Here is a 12,547-nt window from a genome sequence, read left to right as displayed (position 1 = left end):
CCTGCGGGTCTGGGTGTGAGTCTGGGACCTCTGAGGAACTTGGCCTGAGCCAGGAACTCTGAGGGTCTGGGTATGAGTCTGGGACCTCTTGAGGGAACAGGCCTGAGCCAGGACCTCTACGGGTCTGGGCATTGTTCTGGAACGTCTCAAGAAGTAGGCAGGAACCAGAAACTTCAGGTCTGTGTATGAGTCTCAGACCTCTGAGGGAGTAGGCCTGAGCAAGGTCCTCTATGGGGCTGGGCGTACCCAAACCTGGGAACTACTAGGGAGTAGTTCTTTGCAGGACCAACCCCATGACAGGGACTTCTGCAGGAGCAGATCCAGACCAAGGACATTTGCAGAAACAGGACTGAACAGTCAAACTAGACCAGAGCAAGCCTGAGACAGCAAACTCCATTGGAGCAGAGCAAATCCCCCAGGTGTGCTGAGTGACCTCCAGGAACAGGGAGTGACCAACAGGGTAACTAGAATCATGGCACTGACTATACCAGGAGGAACAACCATCTGAGCCTTGGATCCACTGAAACCTACAAGATTAATCACCAGAGTCATAGACAGTCTCAACCACACCAATTAGAGGAAACGATGAGTAGACAAGGTAAGAACACATGCAACACCACAAAGAACAACATGACATCAGTAAAATCTAGAGGCCCTACAACAGCAAGACTTGAATAACCAAATGTAGATGAAGCAGAAGAAATGACCTAAAAAATAACTTCAGGAGAATGTTTGAGACTCTTAAAGAAAAAAGGAGAAATTCCCTCAAAGAAATGGAGGAAAAGACAAACAAGAAATTAGAAGAAATCAGTAAATCCCTTACAGAAAACCAAGAAAAAGCAATCAAACACATGAAGGAAACTATTCAAGACTTGAAAACTGAAATAGAGACAATAAAAAAAAAAAGCCGAGGGAATCATTGAAACAGAAATCGTGAGAAAACAATCAGGAACCACAAATGCAAACAAAAACAACAGAATACAAGAGAGATGGAAGACAGAATCTCAAGTGCTGAAGATACACTATAGGAAATATTCATCAGTCGAAGAAAACATTAAACATCTAACAAAAGCTTAACACAAAATATCCAGGAAATATGGGACAGCATGAAAAGAACAAACCTAAAAATAATAGGTATAGAAGAAGGAAAAGAAGTTTAACTTAAAAGCACAGAAAATATATTTAACAAAATCATAGAAGAAAACTTTCCCAACCTAAAGAAAGACATGCCTATGAAGATACAAGAGGCTTACAGAACACCAAATAGACTGAATCAAAAAACATCCCCTCACAACATAATCAAGACATTAAACACACATAATAAAGAAAGAATATTAAGAGCTGCAAAGGAAAAAGACCAAGTAACATATAAAGGCAGACCTTTCAGAATTACACCTGACTTCTCAATGGAAACAATGAAAGCCAGAAGGTCCTGGTCAAGTGTTTGAACTAATTGAGTCCTGGCCTTCAGCTGCTCTTCCCTCCTAGAACCTTCTAATTAAAGTTACTAGAAGCTGTGACTAGCTTAGAGGATCAGAGGATGGGATTTTCACCTGTTGGCCATTGACTGCAGTACATTTAAGCCTACATGGTGTTAAAGTGGGGCTTTCTGAACCAGCATTTGGAGATCCGTGTGTAGGTCTGTCTCTGTGTCTGTATTCTCAACCTCTAGCCCCTTGCCTGAAGCTCACGAACTGGGGTCTAGTGCATAGAGCACAGACACGGGGCCGCGGTGAGTGGCAATTAGAGATACCCACCGAGATTTCAGGAACTAGGGAATGCTGAGAGATCACCCTTGGAAGCCCCACCGAGAGATCTAAACAGGCAGTGTCATTCCTGGCCAACAGAGACATTGAGGAATAAAGATGGGAGGTACCTTTTCTTGGTTCAGAAAAGAGTCGGACCATAGGGAAGATTTTGATGATTTAGAGCTAATGGAGAATAGTGAGGAGGATTCATCAGAAGAAGATGAGATTATACGTAAGGAATTAAAAAATCTCTTTAGAAAGCCGAGAAAACAGAGTAAAAAAAAGACTCACATCCAACTCCCTCGGCCCCACCAACTTATAATAATGAGGGTTGGTGGTCTCAGTTTAGTAGGGGCTCTGGCACTGAACAAAACAAGGGAGTTTGTTTTCATCCTGTAAACATGGTTGCACCGGTGATAGAGGTGCCAGACACCAACAACCCAGGGCAAATAATTCACCAACATTTTGCAATACAATTTAAAGAAATGAAACAATTAAAGGAAGCTGTGGCTGTATATGGGGCTCAAGCACCCTTCACGTTGGCCATGGTAGAATCTTTCTCTGCTATGAATTTAACACCAAGTGATTGGCAGCAATTATGTCGTGCTGTCTTATCTGGGGGAAATTGTAGTGGGAGCTGCGGGCTTTGTTCCTGCCACCCCAGCTCCTGGTCACCTGGCTAGCTTATGCCCCGAAATAATACACAAACTGTATTCTTTTAAACACTGCTTGGCCCATTATATCTAGCCTCTTCACGGCTAACTCTCGCACCTGGACTAGCCCATTTCTAATAATGTGTGTAACACCCCAAGGTGTGCTTACCGGGAAGATTCTAGCCTACGTCCATCCTGGGTCGGAGCTTCATCGCGTCTGCCCTGGGGAGCAGCTGTATGGCATCTAAGCTCACTTCCTCTTCCTCCCAGCATTCTGTTCTGTTTACTCCACCCACCTATGTTCTAACCTATGAGGGCCAAGCAGTTTCTTTATTATTTAACCAATGACCTTCCTCCATCAGGAGATTATCTCCTATGGCGAGGGGAATATCAGGACAATTTTAAGCAAACGGTCCAGTTAAATGCTCTAGTGGGTCAAGCGCAACATAATTTAGATATGTTAACTGGGGCTGGGACTTATGCAATTTGCAGCAACAAATTCTATATGATCCAGGAGTATTTGCCCAAATAGCTGCAGCTGCCACTGAAGCGTGGAAGGCCCTACCTAACAAAGCAGCTGGGGATCAATTATCAAAAGTTCTACAAGGACCATCTGAACCATTCCAAGATTATGTAGATAGACTGTTACAAGTAGCAGGTAGATTGTTTGGAGATGAGACAACAGCCATGCCTATGATAAAAACAACTTGTATTTGAAAATTCCAATAGATATTGTAAGGAAGCATTATGCCCTCACAAAACAAAGAGTTTAAATGACTATATCAGGATATGCAGAGATATAGATGGGAATTTCATTCAAGGCCAGGTTATAGTAGCAGCTATTCAACCTCAGAGAAACATAAGAGGACTGGGAGAGAGGGCCGGAGGCTGTAATTGTTTTAATTGCGGAACTCCTGGTCATTTTCTAAAGGAATGCCCACAGCTGATAATGAAGGGAAGGAGGAAACCTGGCTTGTGCCCTAAATGAAGAGGAGCATATTGGGCTAAAGATTGCTTCTCTAAAACAGATATAGATGGGAAACTTCTGCCACATACCATTAATCAACAGCAGGAAAACTAGCAGAGGGCCCTGCTCCAGGGCTCCAAAACCTCAGTGTATGGAGCAATGACTGCAGAACCAGCAGAGGCCATGTCCAGTTCCTTCTGCAGAGAAATCTTTTCGCATTGCAGACCTTGTCAGAGCCACACCAGGGAGCTCAGGATTGGACCTCTGTGCCTCTGCCAGAGCAGTCTTAACTCCACAAATGGGAGTGCAAGCACTCCCTATAGGAGTATATGGGCCCTTACCACCGGGTACCATGGGACTCATATTAGGCAGAAGCAGTACCCTTTTAAAGGGGATCCAAAAACATCCTGGGATAGTAGATGCACACTATCAAGAGGAGATTAAAGTTATGACATCTGTCCAACAGGGGGTGGTGGTAATTCCTCAAGGTGAGTGGATTCTCAACAAGGTTACCAATAATAAACAAGCCCGTGGCAATCAAGAGTTTGGATCACCTGGAACAGCTGCTTTTTGGGTTGCAGTTAAATGAACGGCCCCAACTTAAAATAACTATAGAGGGAAAAGGCTTTGATGGTATTTTAGATTCCATGGCAGATGTATCAGTTTTGTACTTAAAATACTGGCCAAAGGCATGGCCCTTGGAAGAAGGTACTGTATGGCTGCAGGGAATAGGTCAAACAACTCCTCAAAAAAGTTCAAAAATGGTCGGGCGATGGTGGCACACGTCTTTAATCCCAGCACTCGGGAGGCAGAGGCAGGCTTATCTCTGTGAGTTCGAGACCAGCCTGGTCTACAGAGCTAGTTCCAGGACAGGCTCCAAAGCCACAGAGAAACCCTGTCTCGAAAATAAAAAATTCAAAAATATTGAAATGGCATGATGAAGAAAACATGAGGGCTTTTTCCAGCCATGTGTTCTTTCCGGCCTGCCTGTCAATCTATGGGGACGTGATCTCTTAGCAGAGATGGGGCTGTCTTAACAACACAACCTACAAAGCTGCCCCCCCCCCGGAAAGCCACCTCGGTGATGAAAGCTATGAATGGCTAGCCTATTGGCTAGGGTGAGAGGAGCTGTTTGTTTTTCCCCCAGTAACGGATAAGACCATTTGGGTACCAGAGCGATATGTTCGGGCTGTGGAAAATGATGGGAAAGGATCCTGTGATGAGCCTGAGAATGACACCTGTCATTCTCTTGATGAGCCTCCTAGTGAGTCCCAATCAAGTGGAAAGCACTGTGTGAAGCCTGATAAGAAACCCCCTTGTATTGATCAGTGAGCCAAGCTAGTTCTTTGTATTCATCTTTTTATTCCTCAAACTATACTGCTGGAACTGCTTTAAGCAATATGGCGATAGAACAGGCTCCTATTAATCAGACCTTTTCCTTTGTGAATGATTTATGCTTTGTTACATTTTTTGGGCTATGAATATTACTTTAAAAGGAATCCTATACAAATTAGTGCAGTTCCTATCTTTTTTGGAATATTTCCCTGAGAGCCCAGGCACTGTTTTAGTTTTCTTTCTCTTTTCTCTTCCTTTTGCAGTCTGGAATGGCACCGTTGAGGAAAAGGATATTCTTGGTTGTTCTTTCAGAAACTGTGGCCTGAGCAACTGCTGGGATGACCACTCCAGTGCTGCCTTGTTGGTTCGGGTACCAGCCATCATACCACTGCCAATTACCAAAAAAGGCTAAGCAGACTGAGATGACCCTGTATCGAGAGAAACGAGATTCTGGAGAGATAGCTGCAGTGATTGCTGTCATCGCGGTGTCTGCTGCTGCAGCCACGGTTGCAGGACTGGCAATGGCACAAACACCGTTGGTGTTGGACACCGTGCATAAACTGGCGAGACAAATCAATGATGCTCTGCAGACTCAGAATGCCCTGAGTGTCCACATTAAATTTGGACTTTCAAATTTAAATTAATTGTAGGAGCAGGTGGATTTATGGCTAGTACAACAAATGTCTAGTTCACATCTGTTAATATTGCTAATACCTCTTATGTGGTAAAACAACTCAATGGCTACTTGAATAGCCCTTGAAATGTTACAATTAGCACACCAGATTGTAATTGTTTAGCGAAAGGGATGGTTGAATACCATAGCCCAAATGGGAGGCTGGGTCCAGTGGTAATTGGGGACTCTATTGCTGGCAATCTTAATGCCTGTTGCCATGGGCATTCATTTCTGAATTCTGTGTAAGATCAGACAATCCATGAGAATGCAGCATATGGTCATTTAGCAAGTCCTTCTGAGCCTGTTGGCCAATAACTTGAACGTACTCCAGGTTTGGTTGCAAATACTGTACCAACAATGAAGACTCCTCCATAGATGGGCAACTTCTACAGAAGACGGCCCACCTAAGACAGGGAAGGGGCCTCCCAAAGATGGGTAAGGGTTTACTCTTCTGAGATGACCTAAGACACGAGGGTCTTCTGTTTTATAAAAAATTTAGGGGGGAGATGTTGGGACTAATTGAGTCCTGGCTTTCAGCTGCTTTTCCCTCCTAGAACCTTCTAATTAAAGTTACTAGAAGCTGTGCCTAGCTTAGAGGATCAGAGGATGGGATTTTCACCTGTTGGCCATTGACTGCAGTGCATTTAAACCTACATGGTGTTAATTAAAGTGGAGCTTTCTGAACCAGCGTTTGGAGGTCCGTGTGTCAGTCTGTCTCTGTGTCTATATTCTCAACCTCCAGCCCCTTGCCTGAAGCTCACGAACTGGGGTCTAGCACATAGCGCGCAGATCGGGCGGCGGTATGTGGCAGTCAAGCATTATGCAGACATTAAGAGACCATGAATGCCAGCCCAGACTACTATACCCAGCAAAACTTTCAATCACCATAGAAGGACAAAACAATATATTCCATGACAGAACCAGATTTAATTAAGACATAGCCAAAAACCCAGCCCTACACAAAGTACTAGAAGGAAAACTCCAATACAAGGAAGTTAGCTACATCCGCAAAAATTCAGACAATAGATGTTCTCACATCAACAAATCCCAAAGGAAGGAAAACACAATAATATCACCAACGAAAACTAAAATTACAGGACCAAGCAATCATTAGTCACTAATATCCCTTAATATAAATGGACTCAATTCACCTATAAAAAGACACAGATTAACAGATTGGATACAATAACAGAATCCATCATTCTGCTGCATACAAGAAACACTTCAACCGCAAAGACATCACCTCAGAGTAAAGGGATGGGAAAAAGTATTCCAATCAAATAGACCTAAGAAACAAACTGGTGTAGATATCCTAATATCTAACAAAATAGACTTAAAACTAAAGTCAATCAAGAGACAAAGGACATTTCATAATAGTCACAGGAAAAATCCATTTAGAGGAAATCTCAATACTGAACATCTATGCCCCAAATACAAGGGCACCCTCATATATAAAAGAAACACTTCTAAAGCTTAAACCATACATTAAACCACACACACTAATAGTGGGATACTTCAACACTCCACTCTCACAACTGGACAGGTCAGTCAGACAAAAAAATGAACAGAGAACCAAGGGAACTAACAGATGTTATGACTCAAATGGACTTAACAGACATCTATAGAATATTCCATCCAAAGAGAAAAGAATATACCTTCTTATACCTTCTCAGCACCTCATGGAACTTTCTCAAAAATTGACAACATACTCCATAATAAAACAAACCTCAACAGATACAAAAAAATGAAATAACACCATGAATCTTATCAGATCACCATGGCCTAAAACTAGAATTCAACAGCAGCACTAATTCCAGAAACCCCACAAACACATGGAAATTCAACAATACTCACCTGAATCATCAATGAGTCATGGAAGACATAAAGGGGGAAATTAAAGACTTTCTAAAATTCAATGAAAATGACCACACAACATACCCAAATTTATGGGACACAATGAAAACAGTGTTAACAGGAAAGTTCATAGCACTAAATACCTACATAAAGAAGCTGGAAAAATCCCACACTGGTGAATTAACAGAACATTTGAAAACTTTAGAACAAAAAGAAACTCACCCAAAAGAACTAGATGGCAGGAAATCAAATTGAGAGCTGAAATCAACAAAATAGAAACAAAGAAAACAATACAAAGAATCAATGAGTCAAAGAGCTGGTTCTTCAAGAAAATTAACAAAATAGACAAAACTTTATCCAAACTAACCAAAGGTAGAGTTATCAAATTCAGAAATGAAAAGGGGGACATAATAGGCACGGAGGAAATTCAGAAAATCATCTGGTCATATTTTGAAAACCTGTACTCTACAAAATTGGAAAACTTAAAGGAAATGGACAACTTTCTGGATAAATATCAATTACCAAAATTAAATCAAGACCAGATAAGCAAATTAAATAGACCTATAACTGGTGAGGAAATAGAAACAGTCATCAAAAGTCTCTCAACCAAAAAAAAGCCCAGGACCAGAGAACTTAGACAACAATGAGGACACTAAGAGAGACTTACATAGATATAATCTGCTTGGGAAGTAGAAAGTAGAAAAAGACAAGCTCTCGCCGGGCGGTGGTGGCGCACGCCTTTAATCCAGCACTTGGGAGGCAGAGGCAGGCGGATCTCTGTGAGTTCGAGACCAGCCTGGTCTACAGAGCTAGTTCCAGGACAGGCTCCAAAACCACAGAGAAACCCTGTCTCGAAAAAACAAAAACAAAAACAAACAAACAAAAAAAAAAAAAAGACAAGCTCTCCTGAGTAAATCGGGAGCATGGGGACCTTGGGGAAGGATTGAAGGGGGGGAAGGAAGAGGCAGGGAGGGGAGCAGAGAAAAAAAAGAGCTCAATAAATATCAATAAAAATGTATTTAAAAAAACACAAAAAAATGGAGTACAGACCTAAACAGAGAACTCTAAACAGAGGAATCTAAAATGGCTGAAAGACACTTAAGAAAATGTTCAACATCCTTAGTCATCAGAGAAATGCAAATCAAAACAACTCTGAGATTCCATCTTATGCCTGTAAGAATGGCCAAGATCAAAAACACTGATGATAACTTATGCTGGAGAGGTTATGGGGAATGCAAGCTGTTACAGCCCCTTTGGACGTCAGTGTGGCAATTTCTCAGAAATTAGGAAACAGCAACCTTCCTCAAGACACAGTAATAGCACTTTGGGGTATATATCCAAAGGATGCTCAATCATGCCACAAGGACATGTGCTCAGCTATATTCATAGCAGCATTGTTTGTCATAGCCAGAACCTGGAAACAATGTAAATGCCCCTCAACGGAAGAATGGATAGAGAAAATATGGTACATTTACACAATGGAGTACTACACAGCAGAAAAAAAAAAGACATCTTGAATTTTTCAGGAAAATGGATGGAGCTAGAAAACATCATTTTGAGTGAGGTAACCCAGACACAGAAAGACAATGATCACATGTACTCACTCATATGTGGTTTTTAAACATAAAGAGACGAAAACCAGCCTACAAACCACAATCATTTTAAGTGAGGCAACCCAGACCCAGAAAGACAATTACCACGTGTACTCACTCATAGGTGGTTTTTAAACACAAAGCAAAGAAAACCAGTTTACAAACCATGATCCCAGAGAACTTAGACCACAATGAGGACACATTTAGAGAACTGATCTACATGGGAAAGACAAGATCTCTTGGGTAAATTGGGAGCATAGGGTCCTTGGGAGAGGGTTGAAGGGGGGAGGGGAGAGGCAGGGAGGGGGAACAGGACTACTATGAGTACATAGACCAGGAGCTGGAGAGATGGCTTAGGACTGTAGGGCACTTGCTTCTCTTCCAGTCGACCCAAGATTGGCTCTTAGCAACCATGTCAGGCAACTGATTTAGGGCACTTGCATTAAGAGGAATGTACCTCCTCATCACATAAACATAAATAAAACAATGAAAAGTTATAAAAATAAGAGGTCAAGGCCAGCAAGTTACATTCAAATATTTTTTTAAGTGACAGAGAAAAGGAAAGTGCATAGCATGGGTTAAAACTCGTCCCATTTACTCTGCATTGCCCTCCCTACTGCCATTTGGCATGTTCACATGCCTCCTACACTGAGTATTCTGGATTAAAAGCCTCTATAAATCCCCAAACCTCCTCTATAGAATATATGTGTCTGCATTGCTCACTTTAGTATAATAGGTCTGCACAAAGTCCTCTATGTAGCCCCCTGAGAAGGCAAGGACCAAAAGTAACATTCCCCTATTTACTGCAAGCAAGAACAAAGTCTGGTCTCCTGGTCCTACACACAGCACTTATAACATCTACTGCAGACATCTGTAGCAAAGGCTATCCTCTTGGGCTGCCTTATGGCCCTGAGCGTACCCATGAGCTGAGAACAAAGCTGGGAAAATCTCTCTATGGAGATGTGACTCCACTCATAGCACTCCAGAGGGGCAGGGTACTGCTCCATGGTCATCTTGCTCAAGTTGGCTGTGTGGTGAAGGTCACTAAAGACATTCAGGGAGAAGTCATTGGTGTAGAAATTGACCTTGGTAAGCTGGGAGCAGTGGGTGAGAGCAGGTAGGAGTTCACTGAGCTGATGGTCCTTCATCCCACACCCCTGCAATTCCAGAGTCTCAAGAGTGTCTGCCACATTCTCTAGGAGAGCCCTGAGAGGCATCTTCCATAAACTGGACAGTAGGACACCACTCATGTCCAGATGTCTTAGTTGATGGAGGCGCTCACACTGGGAGAAGTGACACAAGTGTGACTGTAACAAGTGGCAGTGAGTGACAGAGAAGGTTTCTTAGGGGGTTTCCAGATACCTGAGCAAGCGTTTCCTGTGGTGACTGGGAAAACACGTGCCATGCAGATAAAGATGCTGGAGATGGCTGAGTCTGGAGAACTGAACATCGAACTTTCGTATCAACTTCTTATCTAAGCACGGCGCATAGGCAACCCCAAATCTGTTCTTGTGGGTTCGCACTAGAGAAAGCATGGGAAGGTTTCTCATCTCACCGAGGTGGGTAGGAAATCATGCCAGAGCGCACCAACTCCAATCTATGGTGAGCTCTAACACCTTAATGTGCTCTGACTCAAAAACCCTCAGAGCCATCCTGACATTTTCTAGAGACAGTCACACAATTTTCATGTTCTCACAGTAGAACTGGAGGAGTCTTTCCTCTGCTGGGCCCACTGCAGGACATATTTTTTTTCTTCATAAAGTTGGGACCTCAAGTAGAGGTCAGCTATCACCTTTCCACGCTGTCTCAGCTCATGTCTGGGAGGGGGCTTTCCTGCTTGCTTCTCACAGTCTCTGCTGAGCAGTTCCCATCCTCTGTTCCAGCCTGGATGGTCCAGAACTCATGGGGCACCCTCCAAAAATCGAGTAAAGTTTCCCCCCTCCTGTTAGGCGAACAGGTGAAGTGTCATGACAAGAGAAGACCCGGCAGACATTCAGCTCCTGGCCACATGTCCCTAATGCCAGTTCTTTCTTTCTCCCATCTGGACCTTGGCAGTGTTTGTGTGATTCCCCAGTGTCCAACAAAGTCCTCATGGTACCAGGCAATGGCTCTTTCTGAGCTGCATCAGTAGCCCTCTGTCTCATTTCCCCCCATTCACTTTCTCTAGACCTGGTACTACTAGTGCCTGTGGAGAGACAGAAACAGGCTCCTTCCTCTGCACCCACATTGTCTGATGGTTCTTCCCCCACCCAACTGTCCTCTCCATCAGATCTCAACAGCAGTCAAGGCTTCTGCAGTCTTCCAATCTGATGATACCAATGGCCTCTGACCTAGCTCTGACCCCGTTCTCACAACCCAAGATATTCCTCCCCTGTACTCCAGAATCTTCCATTTGCCCCTACATGGGTCTTACTGACATGGAGTGAACTTGCTCTCTCAGCAGGACATCCATTCCATCAAGCACAGCCTAAAAGATCTCCAGGTTGAAGGTGTTCATCAGGGCCCTCGCAGGGAGGTAAGGGGAAAGGCCATTCTGCCACCATGGCCTTCACAATCCTAGTGCTTCTGCCACTGAAGGCCTCTTGGAACAGTGCTGGGAAGAGCATCTTGGGCAGGTTTTCCAGAGCAGAGATGGCCAAGGACTCATTTCGCAGCAGAGCCTGCCTTCCAAGCTCCTCTAGTGTGGGTAGGGGTTAGATACGCATCCTGTTGGGAGCTGGGGAAACTTCCAAGGAAAGATACCCATGGAAATGTGAATTCATATAAACACAAATCAGTATCCAGGAAGTATCACAAAAAAGTCACAAACTGAGGAAATTACAAGTGTTGTTGTATTACATAGTGGATTGAGAGAGAAAGGAGCCATGCCACAGAGCCCAGCTAAAGGGGTTTTTATTGGGGGAAAGTGAATGGGAAGATGGGGGAGGGGAAAAGGGAGACTGACCTTTGGGGACTAGAGCTGCAGAACAAAAGAGAGAGGGAGAGAGGGAGAGAGGGAGAGGGGGAAAAGACAGAGGCAGAGAAGCAGAGAAAGGGAAAGAAAGAAAGAGTTGGGAGGTGGACAAGGCCAACCTTTTAAAAGGGAACATAGCGAACCTGCACAGAAGGAGCTCTTACTGGCTGTAGCTGAGGATGTATCTTGTCAGGACCTCAAGGGCAGGCCAGTACAGGTGTCTGAATCCAGAGATGGATGCTGGAGATCCCGTTCCTTCTCCCAGCAGGCCAGGCAGTGGCTCTGGGCTCTCGAACTTTTTGGCACCTTCTGGCTTCTCTGAAGCTTTTCGGGCACCTTCCCTGTAGCTCCTCCCCTTTGCAGTCCTGTTATTATTTTAAAAGTTGCAAATACTGGGCATTGTTGGCACACACCTTTAATCCCAGCATCAGGGAGGCAGAGGTAGGTGGATCTCTGTGAGTTTGAGGTCAGCCTCAATACCTGTCTCAAAAAAAAAAAAAAAGAAAGAAAGAAAGAAATTAGAATGACAACAAAAATTTGCAAGTAAAAAAACCGTCACATACATACAGTAATTAATGAAAAAGAGGCTTTGAATTCGAAGGAGAGTTATGAGGAGTATTTAGGAGGGTTCAGAGGAGGAAATGGAAGGGAGAGATGTGATTGTGGTTAAACTATGAACTAAAAAATAAACAACAAACGAATGAATGATTAAATAAAACCATCACACACCTTAACTAAGCAAACTCAAAGACTATACAACTCAATGAACTTC

The 12,547-nt window shown here is 43.5% G+C and overlaps 1 pseudogene; it reads right to left on the bottom strand.

The window, feature by feature from the left end:
• Positions 1-9,622: 9,622 nt before the first annotated feature.
• On the bottom strand, positions 9,623-11,506 carry LOC130868518 (oogenesin-1-like; annotated as a pseudogene).
• Between the last annotated feature and the right edge of the window lie 1,041 nt (positions 11,507-12,547).

Source organism: Chionomys nivalis, chromosome X (assembly GCF_950005125.1).
Source record: "Chionomys nivalis chromosome X, mChiNiv1.1, whole genome shotgun sequence".
Taxonomy (NCBI): Eukaryota; Metazoa; Chordata; class Mammalia; order Rodentia; family Cricetidae; genus Chionomys; species Chionomys nivalis.
Note: the sequence above shows the minus strand (reverse complement) of the source record. Positions and strands in the feature narration are given on the sequence as shown.